We start from the raw sequence: 12,461 nt of genomic DNA on the forward strand, positions 1-12,461 counted from the left end.
TAGCCTATAGAAGTATCATCACTAGCACAGGACACAGTAGAACCCACTGAAGGCTTCATACATTGCCAGAATGATCCTGGGGCTGGGGGAGCGGAGGACGAAGGGAACATTACCTCCTTAAGGAGCCTTTCTGCCTCTCCTACCCTCTACCTGAATTCACTTCCTCCCCTGGCCCTCCTTAAACCCAGTGCGCCCCTACTTTCATGGCATCCAGAACGCTTTATTACATCTTTTACATTTTCTCTTCAGCTCTAAACGCCAAATTCCTTGAGGGCAGGAGCTGTGTCTAACTCCCACCCAGCTCCCAAGCACAGTATCAAGCACACATTCGTAGCTACGTGATGAATTATTCAATGAGTAGGTGGCCAGTGAGCCCAAGACATCAAGAAATACATAGCTATGTCCAAGATACCAGGATTTTAAGATTGGGAGAGGAGGAAAAGGAGTATAAATAGCAAAAAAAACCTGTTTATGTTTTAGAAAGAACTCTATCAAAAAGGTTCAAATAGTTAACATGTGAGCACTTAAAGTGAGCAGTTATCTCTGAAGTAAATGCTCATCCTCCTCTCACGGTATGACTGGATTTCACTCCTCTTTCAAGGTCTCTCCCCTCTGGGATCTGATTACTCCTTCCAATATCGGTGAGGCTGGGAAATTGGAACCCTCAGACATTGCTGGTGGGAATGTAAAACAGTGCAATAACTTATGAAACAGTGTAGCAGTTACTCAAATTTTAAAGCACAGAGTAACCATGTGACCCAGCAAATCCTTGCTTGCTAGGTAAAGAGTGCTCAATAAAACCAAATCCACACAACATACAAAAAGGATTAGACATCATGACAAAGTGAGATATAGCCCAGGAATGTATGATTGCTTTAACAATAACATCCAAAAACCAATTAATGCAATAAGCCATATCACGGAATAAAGGACAAATCCTACACGGTCATCTCAGTACATGCAAAAAGAGCATTTGACAAAATCTTATACTCATTCATGACAAAAACACTCAATAAACTAGGAATAGAAGGGAAGTCCCTCAACCTGATAATGGGCAGCTAAAACAAAACAAAACAAAACAAAACCCACAGCCAATATCAGACTTAATGGTAAAAGACTGAATGTTTTCCTAAAATTAGGAAGAAGAGAAGGATGTAAGCTCTCTCCATTTTTATTCAACATTGTTTTAAGGTTCTAGCCAGTGTCATTTGCCAAGAAAATGAAATAAAAGGTATCCATGTTAGAAAGGAAGGAGTCAAACTATCTCTATGCGCAGATGCTTAATCTTGTATGTAGAAAATCCTAATGAAACCCACTGAAAAGTATTAGAATGAACAAACATGTTCAGCAAGGTTGCAGGATAAAAGATTGACATATGAACATCAATTGTATCTCTATACATTAGCAACACACAATCAAAAAATGAAATCAGGAAAATATATTTACAACAGCATCACAAACAATACAATACTTAGGAATAAATTTGACAAGGAAAAAGCACAAAAAGTATACTCTGAAAACTATAAAACATTGTAAAAAATATTAAAGAAGGCACAAATAAATGGAAAGATACCCCATTTTCATGGCTTGGAAGACTTAATAATGTTTTAAGATGGCAATTCTCCCCAAATTGATTCAGATCCAATGTGATCTGAATCAAAATCCCAGCTGGCATCTGTAACAGAAATTGATAAGCTATTTCTAAAATTCATATAGAAATTCAAAACAATCCCCAAAACCAACAAAACTGGAGGACGTTCACTTCAAAATTTCAAAACTTATTACAAAGCTACAGTAATCAAAACTGTGAAAAAAATGTGTGGCATTGGTATAAGAATATGAAACAGAATTGAAAATCTAAAAATAAACCCTGATATTTAAGGTCAATTGATTTTTGACTGAGGGTACCAAGTAAAAATTCAATGGGGGAAAGAATACTTTTTTCAGCAAATGGTGCTGGGACAACTGGATATCCACATGCAAATGAATAAAGGTAAACTCTACCCCATACCACACAACAAAAAACTTAAAATGGATCAAAGACCTAAATGTAACAGCCAAAACAATAAAACTCTTAGAAGAAAACACAAGAGTAAATCTTTGTGACTTTGGAATAGGTAATGACATCAAACGTACAAGCAGTGAAATAAAAAATAGATAAGCACCTATTTGATTTTACTAGCTTTTAATAGCGTCAAAATTAACTTGACAATTTTTGTGCTTCAAAAAAAAAGAAACATCATCAAGAAAGTGAAAAGACAATCCACAGGATCGGAGAGACTATCTGGAAGTCCTATATCTGCTATAGAATATAGAAAGAATTCTTAAAATTCAATAACAGAAAAAGAACCCAATCTTTAAAATGGGCAAAGGATAGGAACAGACTTTGCTACAAAGAATATATACAAATGGACAATAAGCACATAAAAATTACTAATATCCTTAGCCATTAGGGAAATGCAAATCAAAATCACAGTGAGTTATCACTTCACATCCATTAGAACAGCTATAATCAAAAAGACAGATATAACCAATGTTGGTAAGGATATGAAATTGGAACCCCTATATTCTGCTGGTAGGAATGTAAAACAGTTGCAGCAACTTTGAGAAACAGTTTGGCAGTCCCTCCAAATTTTAAACATAGAGTTATCATATGATGAAGCAATCCCATGCTTCAGTATAACCCCAAAAGAACTGACAACATATGTCCACACAAAAACATATACATGAATGTTCACAGCATCATTATTTGTAATAGCCAAAAAGTGAAAACAACTCCAATGTCCATCAGCTGATGAATGGGTAAATAAAATACGGTATGTCCACACTGTGGAATATTATTTAGCCACAAAAAGGAATGAGTCATAGTCACATTCTACAACATGGATGAACTTTGAAAATCTGCTAAGTGAAAGAAGGATAATACGCTTTTTAAAGGAAATGTCCAGGGTAGGCAAATCAAGAGAGACATTAAGTAATTAGTGGTTGCCTAGGCTTGGGGTGGAGACTGGGGGAAATAGTGGTACTGCTAATGGGCATGAAGGTCCTTCTTTCTGGCGTGATGAACATATTATAAAATTAGTCACAATGACGATTGCACAACTCTGTAAATACCCCATTACTGACCTATATGCTTTAAGTGGGTGACCTGCAGAGTGTATAAATAAATAAAGTCGTTACCAAAAAAACGTGAGGGTTTGCATGAGTACTTGGGAAAACTTTGGGTATAACATAGGCAGGAGTGGTACAAAGAGAGAGGGAGCTAGAGAAGGAGGTGGGTGTGTTTGGGAACTATGATGCTACCCTGATGAGCAGAGACTGTGCTGAAAAAAAAAATCACCCGAGGAAGTGGGGGAGAACCAGAGAGTAACAGACACATCCACAGGATCCCATGGAGCAGCCCCTAGATGACAGGAGGGGTTGGAGCACCGTGGAGCAGGGCCCAAACCTGCACCTCCACCTGCTCCCCACCCCCACCCCAGTTTTGTTGCCCTTCCATCTGTCAAGTCTGGGGCTGCCCCACCCTGGAGGGGAGACTGCTCACACAGCAACAGTCTCTGACCCGGGGGATGGGCTTTGAGGTTTAGAATGAGAACGAGATGGGTGTGTAGTCCTCCTTCCACCTCCACCCTGAGCTCTCTTTCTGCAAGGAGGACATTGGGGCTGAGAGGCAAGACAGGTCTGGGCAAGGTCTACTGGCCAGTTAGGGGCAGAGCTGGGGTTAACACTGTAACTTCCTGGGAAGGTAAGAAGATCTAATACAGTAATAGATAGGACAGAGCTGTAAAAAAAACAAAAACAAAAACAAAAAAGTAACATTAAATAGGTAGGCAGGAAGGGAGGGAGAAAATTCTACTTCTGCAATAAAACAAAAAAGCCATGAAGGAAAGGAGATAAATCAAAGGACATTGCCTAGCTCTCTTGTGACCATCATTTACACATCTTAATAATATAGATGCTTTAAACACGACTAAGGTTAAAACAGCTCTCCCTATATCAGGAGATGGGGACAGGGAGGGAGGCAGATGGTGTAAGAAAGCCAAGCCTTCTTCTATCACAGCAGGAAGTAAATAGACAATACATAGAACAGATAAATCAAGAAACGGCAGCGTAAGCATATCCTTCCGAGATGTGGAGACAAGTGCTGGAAGAAACAGTGAGTTAGAAGCGACAGCATCTACGGGGAGGTGGGCACCGCTTGGTTGTTCTCATCACGCACCTCTCAGTACTCTTTGATCTTTTTAAAGCATGTATCGCTTTGATTGAAATTTTTATATTTACTTTCAGAGACAACAACCCAAGGCCTCCTTCCCAGCATTTCCAGGGACATCTAGCCAGTCCACAGCATGGTCTCCAGGTGGCCTTTGCTACCTAACTCCCTCGTTGTGGGGCTTCTGGGAAAAAGGCATCATCACCGGCGGCTTCTCTCCACACAAGGGACAGGAGGTCAGAGCAGAGAAGTCCATGTCTTGGGGCCTCTGGAGAAGGCCTACCCTCCTGGTTGTTTACAGCAAAGAAAAAGACCCTGGCAAGGTTAGAAACCTTGCCACTGCTCCTGCCAGCCAGTTCTACTCAGCTGCTTCCTGTGTTGTCAGGGCTGAGGGGGCCTTTCCGTTGATAACCCAACTGGGCAGATCCCATCCTCTTGCAGGCACCGGGGGTGGGGGTGGGGGGCACACGGTCAGGCCAGGGAGGGTGGCCTGTCAATCTGCTCCCGCTGGGGCCTGTGACAAGCCACCATGTGAGGGGCACCAACGTGACCCATATCCGGAGATATGCTGTGTCTCAGAAGCACCTGCTAAAACTCAGGAAGGGAAGCCAGCCACGCTGCATCTGCTGTGGAAACAGAGTGAGACTGTAGGTTCAGCCCCCAGAGCAGAGCCTGTGGCCTCAGTCTCACGGATGTGAAGGTGCAATTTGGTTGTGGCTCACTCTGAAAACTGACTTAGGCCCTGGAATCATATTTTCACTCATTCTAAAAAGGCCATTTCCTAGTCTGTAAAATATGGAAGCTGCCTGGGCAATGGTTCTCAACCATGATGTCCAAATCTCCATTGTGAAGGTTCTTGTGGGCAACTTTTACCAGTAATGGTTTATGTAGTGAGGTGTGCAAGCAATGTACTTTTTTTTTTTTAATTTTTTATTTATTTATGATAGTCACACAGAGAGAGAGAGAGAGGCAGAGACATAGGCAGAGGGAGAAGCAGGCTCCATGCACCGGGAGCCTGACGTGGGATTCGATCCCGGGTCTCCAGGATCGCGCCCTGGGCCAAAGGCAGGCGCTAAACCGCTGCGCCACCCAGGGATCCCCAGCAATGTACTTTTTATTGTGTCTTTGGGAAGGTTCCAACTGCTCCTGTGCTATCATTGCTTGCATGTGTATCTTTCCCTGTGTGGGAGAAAACGGGGGTGGAGTGGGGAGGGGACTGGCTGTGGGTGTGGTGTGTTGAGCTCATCAATATTGTCGATCATATTACTAAAAGAAAGAAAAAAGAGTGCAAACCCAAAAGCAACTAGTTAAGAATCACTGGACTTGAGACTATCTCAGGGCCCTTCCAACCAGAAAAAAAAAATATGACATGGACAGTAGATGGAGACTCCATGCAAAGGTCTTCTTTTAAGACCATAGTTCTCCAACATGGATACCACACTGGCCAGGATGTTTGGAGTGCCATTAACCTGCCCATGGACATTCCTGCCTTTGCTCCGACTCTCTCCACTCTCCAGTAGACTCTCCTCTCCCCTTCTTGAATCCTACCCTTAACCACTGTCAAGGCCCAATTCAAGATAGGCCTCCTTCATAAAGGTCTGACCAAACCCCCCCAAACTTTCATTTCTCTGGATTCTAAAAGTGGACGAAGAGTCTACAATTTCCTACTGCATTATAAATTGATTTATATTTCACTAATTCTTTGGATCACCAAAAACAGGAATGGTCATCTTTTTTTTTTTTTTTTTTTTTTTTTTTTTTAGATTGACTCATAGCCTTAGTACAGATCCGGGCACATGTTAGGCACATTTTATTTACTTAATAAGCACGATATGAACAACTTGCTGAATGCATAAGCCAACGACCCAAAACACATATCTTCTGGTAAAAACAAATTTTTTAATTTAAAATATTGTGGTCCTCTAAAGCATCATATCTAAGTCAACCTTCCTACTATGAAGACTTTGAAGAGACTTCTTTAGAAAATTCTGTCATGTAGTTTCCACCTTAAGACACAGGTCCTTATTTCTCTTTCCCACATGAAGGTATAACATACTTGAAGGCTGGTGACTGACTCCTAGTCCTGATTTCTTTTCTTGCATTCACACCTTGCCAAAATCTGTCTTAAGGCATCACAATTTAAAAGCACACATTGACTATCTTTCTCAGGTATCCCTTCACTTAACACTGAGTTACTGAGTGTCTTCTATGAGGGTCAGCCCTACAGATTCTTTGGTCTCAGAAAAGTTAAACAATCCTCTCATTCATCCCCCAGTTGATTTCTTATTCCACCCACAGGGGCAGCTGTTCCAAACCTCCGGAAGTCTCCTGAACTCTCCTAACCAGTCCACCACCTTTACTTTCTGTGGAGGACCTCATCTCCTCCCTTATTTAGAAGACAGAGACCATACAACATGGACATACTAACCTCCCTCGATCCTACGAAGAGATTAAAGTCTGAGAACCACTGCTCTAAGATGACCTAATGATGATGCAAACACACAATCAAAAGGCCTATTGATGAAGTCATCACTGGGTCCTTCTTGGGTATCTCTCCAGAAGGTCATGTTTACTTTCCTTTCTCCTTGCACTATTTCTGAGTTGCTGGAAGTCTCTCAAAAATGCCACTTGGCCATAATGGTCCCTGTAAGAATTCTTAAAACAATTCCTTTCAAGAATCTTCCTCTGTTGCCAGGGCCCCAGAAGTATGGCTTGAATGGTCATCTTTTGAGGCACACCACACACAGCCCTTGGCATAATGGCCATGGCCAGGAAGCCAATATCCAAACTCTGCATCCTGGGAGGCGTCCCACACCCACCAACTGAAATCTGAAGTGTCTTTGTACAGACAAGGCCATCCAGGGGCCTTGACAGAATCTGGGAATCACAAAGTGCCTTTCAGTTTCCCTTTGGCTCAATGTTACAGAGAGGCCACAGATTTGTCTTCTTAAATTGACACACAATATATAATTAATAAATTGTTCCTTTAGGAATAAAGGGCAGTCATCCAAAAGAGCCACACATTCAGAAACCTCTTTCTCTTCCCTGTTTCCACGGCCTTTCTTCTAAGACTGGGATTTATAGACATTATCTCATCTGCAGGCTCCTGTGGCAACAGGTAGGTAACAAGCAGGGCAAGCTGCTTTCCCTGGGCTAATTTTTAAAGTCAGAGAGGTAGTGGAGGATTTAAAGGCACATGGCAAGTCAAGGATAAATCCTGTGTCCGAAGGCCACTGCTCTGCTCTGTCTGCCTGGGAAGTGAAGCATGCCCTTAACATTTTTGGCTGGTTGCAAAATGCTAAATGCACACAGGAGGAAAGTTCCTTCCTGACCTCTGTTTGTGTGTTGAAATGTGAGAACTACCTCTGGGCTTCTGCTCAGTATATTTCTTCCCCTTCTTTCTGCCTACTCAAGTTATACCCACCTTCAGTGAGCTACTCAAGAGCTACTTCCGACCTGAAGCCCTTACTGATACTACACCTTACCACTCTTTTGGTTAACTTTTGCAGGTAAACCTGCAGGGGCTAGGTTTCTTGGTCACAGAGCCAACTCCCCTGGGAAAAGCAAAATCCAGGAAGCCCCTGGAGGTAGGGTTGGGAAGGGCTATGGGTTGACTACACACATGAACCGTATTCTTAAATATATAAATATAATAGCACTTTATTATGTACTAGACATTCTGCTTAACATGTTCATGCATCCCTCATTCAATTAGAGCATCCAGTATTGAATACCAGCTCCTTCCCCACTACCACTGACCTCCCAGTCACTGCCCAGCAACATGCTCTACTACCAAGGCAGGGTCTATCCTCTATGCCCTAGACATGGGTTTGCTCTTTAGAAGGACAAGACCAAAGGCCTGTTACAAAGACTCCAATGAGGTGACTGATGTCTTGTTTCATCAACTACGAGTGAATAATTAATACTTGCTAGTAAAGAAATAGATGCATTGTTATGGTGGCCACATGGAGGCTACAAAAGGCCATTTTGTGAAGCTCTTGGTAGAACCCTGGGGCCAACAGCAGCCAAAAGAAACCTCTTTGAGAGTGTAGGCCGATTCTCAAATGTAGGGACTGGAGCCCTGTACTGTTTTCCAGGAGTGCTGTTTCCAATGCTAATTAGCTCATTGCCTATTCATCACCTCATTCAGCTTGCTGGTCAATGACAGCAGAGAAGGCCCACTGAACACCCAAGAGGGCACAATTTATCAGAGGGTACATGTAGTGTTCTCCTGGGGCCCTTTTCCAGATTTTATTTTATTTTATTTTTATTTATTTTTTTAATGATATATATATATATTTTTTTAATTTTATTTATTTATGATAGGCACACAGAGAGAGAGAGAGAGAGGCAGAGACATAGGCAGAGGGAGAAGCAGGCTCCATGCACCGGGAGCCCAACGCGGGATTCGATCCTGAGTTCCCAGGATCACACCCTGGGCCAAAGACAGGCACTAAACCGCTGCGCCACCCAGGGATCCCCCCTTTTCCAGATTTTAAATTTTAAATGCCTACTTCCTTTTCTGGGCCAGCCTCTGATTTGATTCGAGAAAAAACTCTTGAACTCTCTTGGATCGGATACCCCATTCTTGGCCTAACGGCTAAAGCAAGTTTTTCAGTTTCTACTTTCAGCAGAGACTAAACAGGGCAGGCTTGGGTGCCTACAGAACTGGTCAGAACTTACCAGGAAATATAATAACGAAGCTTAGTGAGCTGACAGCTAATGCCCCCCGCCAGAGGCTCAGTGTTCAGAACTAGGCAAAGCACTGGCTTTGTAAGCAACAACACACTCTTCTTGTGGCTCAGTAACTGGCCAGGCAGATGGCAGCCAGTACCACTGAATAACTCTCTATAGCAAAGTTTCACCTCCCCCAAGTGGATACTGGGTGCACCACAGATACCTTCCAGTGCCAGGAACCCCTGGACAGTTACACAGACACACACTCCAATGGCATTTCTGCCCCAGCAGCAAACATTGCTGACAGATGCTAGATACTGTCATTTCAGTGACTGTTCCCCAACATTGCTACCCAGTTCCCCATTCCCACTTCCAGTCTACTGACTGAAATTCCACCATTAGAGATAGCAAATATGTTGACTTAAAGCTTTGTTTTCCATTCAAATGCCTCCCAGCCTCTGTTTCCTTTCCAGTTAAAGGACTTCTAAAGGACCTGCTCTGCATCGAATTTCAAATTCTTTTGTATTTAGCTCTTAAGGATAAACATGTTCACTGGCTCCTCTCTTGAAAATAATTTTTGACATAGGAGACTAGGGGAAGCACAGAACATGGAGCTGGAGCTGGAGATGGGAGGCCTCAGGGAGAGTCACAGAGAAAACTGCCTCCAAGGCCTCTGCAATCCTGCCCAGGGATATGGTCCTAGAATTTTGCCCTCCAACATCTGTGATCTCCAGGGTTACCGGCATGGCCTCCCACAGGGCCAGTGCCTAAGGGTAAGTAAGATAAGACAACCTGCCCTAAGAGGGACAGGGTAGGAGTTAGAAAAGAGGAGTATGAGAACCAGCACTCTGATTTGTCCCTCATGCCCGCAGGACTGCCCCAGTCTCCTTACCCATGCCAGGAAGGCACAGGCACCCGAGAGCTAGCTGGGAAAGACCCCTGCCACCTTCTTGTCCTGGCTGGAAGGGGAGCAGATGGCCCATCAGCTCTAGGTGAGTGCTTCGGCTCAACTGGAGACAGTAGGCAAGCAGAGGTCAAAGGCAGGTTCCTGGAGCTGAGGAGGGCCAGGGCAGTCCCAGGGTCCTTTCCTGCCAGGGTCTCCGCAGTACAGAGAACCGTCCTCCTGTCTGACCGTGACCAGGCTTCCTGCCCCCGTCCCCACCCCCACCTCTAAACAGAGAGCACTCCCTCCTCTTCCTTTCCACCCATCCATCGAGGGGGCGGGCTGTCCTGAAAAGCAGAAGCCACAACAGACAGGTAGGCGATCCTCCTGATGTCTTCAGGGCTCAAGAGAAATCCAACCTTTTCCCCAGGACTCGGCGCACTCGTCCCCTTCCCCGTGTCCTCCCCCGCCCACAGGCAGCCGGGAGGCAGAGGATGCCAGCGTAGGCCCGCAGGCTTCCAAGCGGTCCGGCTTCCTCCCGCCTCGCTAAAGCCCCGCACCCCCGGTCGCCGGCGGCCCCCCCGCCCCACCCATGTCGCGCCCAGCGCAGGGCGTTGCTGTCCCCGGCGGCCGCCAGGCGGGCCCACGCGCCTCTCGCTGGCCCTGGAGGAGGGGATGGGCCGAGGCGGCGGAGGCGGCGGCCGGCGCACCGCAGTACCTGGGCTCCGGGGGTCGCCGCCGCTGGGCTCGCGGCCCCCGCAGGTGTCTCCCGGCCGGGATCAGCGCCGCTCCGTCTCCGGCCCGCGGCTTCGGCCCAGGCCGCGCACCTGCTGCTGCCGCCGCCGCCGCCGCCGCCGCCGCCGCGCCCGAGCTGCGTCGCGTGTCCGCGCCTCCTCGCCCCGGGTCCGCGCCGCGGGGCCGGGATGGGCCGGAGCCGGCAGGGGCCGCGCGGGGCCTGCAGCCCTGCCCCAGGGGCTCCGGGTCCCCCAGGCCGCGCCAGCCGGGGCGCCGCGCCGAGCGCCCCCCCTCGGGCTGGGTGGAGGGGCGCCGGCCCCCCGCGCATCCTCGCGGCCGCACCGGCGTCCCCCGCAGCATCCCGGCGCCCAGGCCGGCGCCCAGGCCCGCGAGCGCCGCGCCGCTTACCTGCGTCGGCGGCAGGTCCAGGCGAGCGGCCCGAGGCTGCCGGGGGCCCCGCGCCGGGGCGCAGGATGCTCTGCCCGCTCCGCCCGGCTCCGCTCGGCTCCCGCGGCCGCCGCGCTCGGCCCCGCCCCCGCCCCCGGGCCCGCCCCGCCCCGCCCCGCCCCCCCGCGCCCGGCTCGCGGCTCGCGGCTCGCGGCTCCGGCTCCGGCTCCTCCCCCGCGCGGGGCCGGCCCTCCGCCGCCGCCGCCGCCGCCACACAAAGAGCAGGAAATGGCTGCGGCGAGGGGCTCCCGGGGCGCCCGACCTGCCGCGCGGCTCCTGCCCCAGGACGACCGGCCGCGCGGCCCGCGTAAGGGACGGAGGCGGCACCTGCGCTCAGGTCTCGCTCGCCGGGAGCCACACCTGCCGCCGGCGGGGAGGGCGGCCCTGGGCTGCGCTCGGAGCTCATCGACCTCACTCTCTATTTCCAAGCGCTCATTTATCTACCTAATATTTATTGAGCAGCTACTTTGTTCCGAGCCCCGTGCCAGAAGCTGAGTATGCACCGGTGTACTGCCCTTTTGGAGCTTCTTGCCTACCAGGGGAGATGGGGCACGCATTAACCTGGCCAACGCGCACTGACAGCGGGAAGAAGTGCCGTGAAGGAAAGAACCGGGCAAAGTGATGGGAAATACAGCTGAGGCTGGGGCAAGGGGGCCCCAACCCATTGATTCTGGCCCCCAGTGCCGCTCCTCTGCTCAGGAATACCTTCTCCGGACAAACATTATATGTTCTCATTCATTTGGGGAATATAAATAATAGTGAAAGGGAATATAAGGGAAGGGAGAAGAAATGTGTGGGAAATATCAGAAAGGGAGACAGAACGTAAAGACTGCTAACTCTGGGAAACGAACTAGGGGTGGTAGAAGGGGAGGAGGGCGGGGGGTGGGAGTGAATGGGTGACGGGCACTGGGGGTTATTCTGTATGTTAGTAAATTGAACACCAATAAAAAATAAATTTAAAAAAAAAAAAAGGAATACCTTCTCCGTTCCTTGGAGCCAACCCCCGGAAGGGGCCATCTCCTAAGGAGGCTCTGCCTCGACTTCATTGAGGGAGAATTGCCTAATGGACAAAAGGGAAAATGCGTGGCAACAGGAAGCCTTGTTCTGCGTTGAGGGCTGTTCAAAGGAACAGTCCTCACTGAACTGCAGCCTCGTGGGCCCTCAGATCCAACCTTGAGACCCCCTACCCAAGTCACTTCAACACTGTTCCTGAGAAGCCACTGTGTCTATAACGTGAGGGTAATGCTTGCCCTTCCTACTTCACAGGGTAAACACTGGAAAGCATTCGAGACGTTTTAAAGTGTGTACAGATATAAAGAATCAAGTCCTGTTACAAGGGAAGCTTTCTGGAGTGTTTGCCCAGGGCCCACAAATTTATACTTAATCACTCAGCTATTCCTATTTAGGGGCTAATTATGGAGGGGCCGTATTACAGGAGTCTCTGGCAAAGGACTTGAGGAATCTTTGCCCTCATGGATCTCACACCACTTCCCAAACCCTCAGAATTCA

At 47.7% G+C, this 12,461-nt stretch overlaps 1 protein-coding gene across 2 annotated transcripts in view; it reads right to left on the minus strand.

The window, feature by feature from the left end:
* CYFIP2 (cytoplasmic FMR1 interacting protein 2) overlaps window positions 1-11,042 on the minus strand; it is a 123,894-nt gene extending 112,852 nt beyond the window's left edge. For both annotated transcript variants that reach the window (XM_035715651.2, XM_049109200.1), the window contains exon 1: window positions 10,914-11,042. The gene's annotated coding sequence lies outside the window, so the exon portion shown is untranslated. The remainder of the gene's footprint in view (window positions 1-10,913) is intronic.
* Window positions 11,043-12,461: the final 1,419 nt, after the last annotated feature.

The sequence above is a fragment of the Canis lupus genome, chromosome 4 (assembly GCF_003254725.2).
Source record: "Canis lupus dingo isolate Sandy chromosome 4, ASM325472v2, whole genome shotgun sequence".
Lineage (NCBI taxonomy): Eukaryota > Metazoa > Chordata > Mammalia > Carnivora > Canidae > Canis > Canis lupus.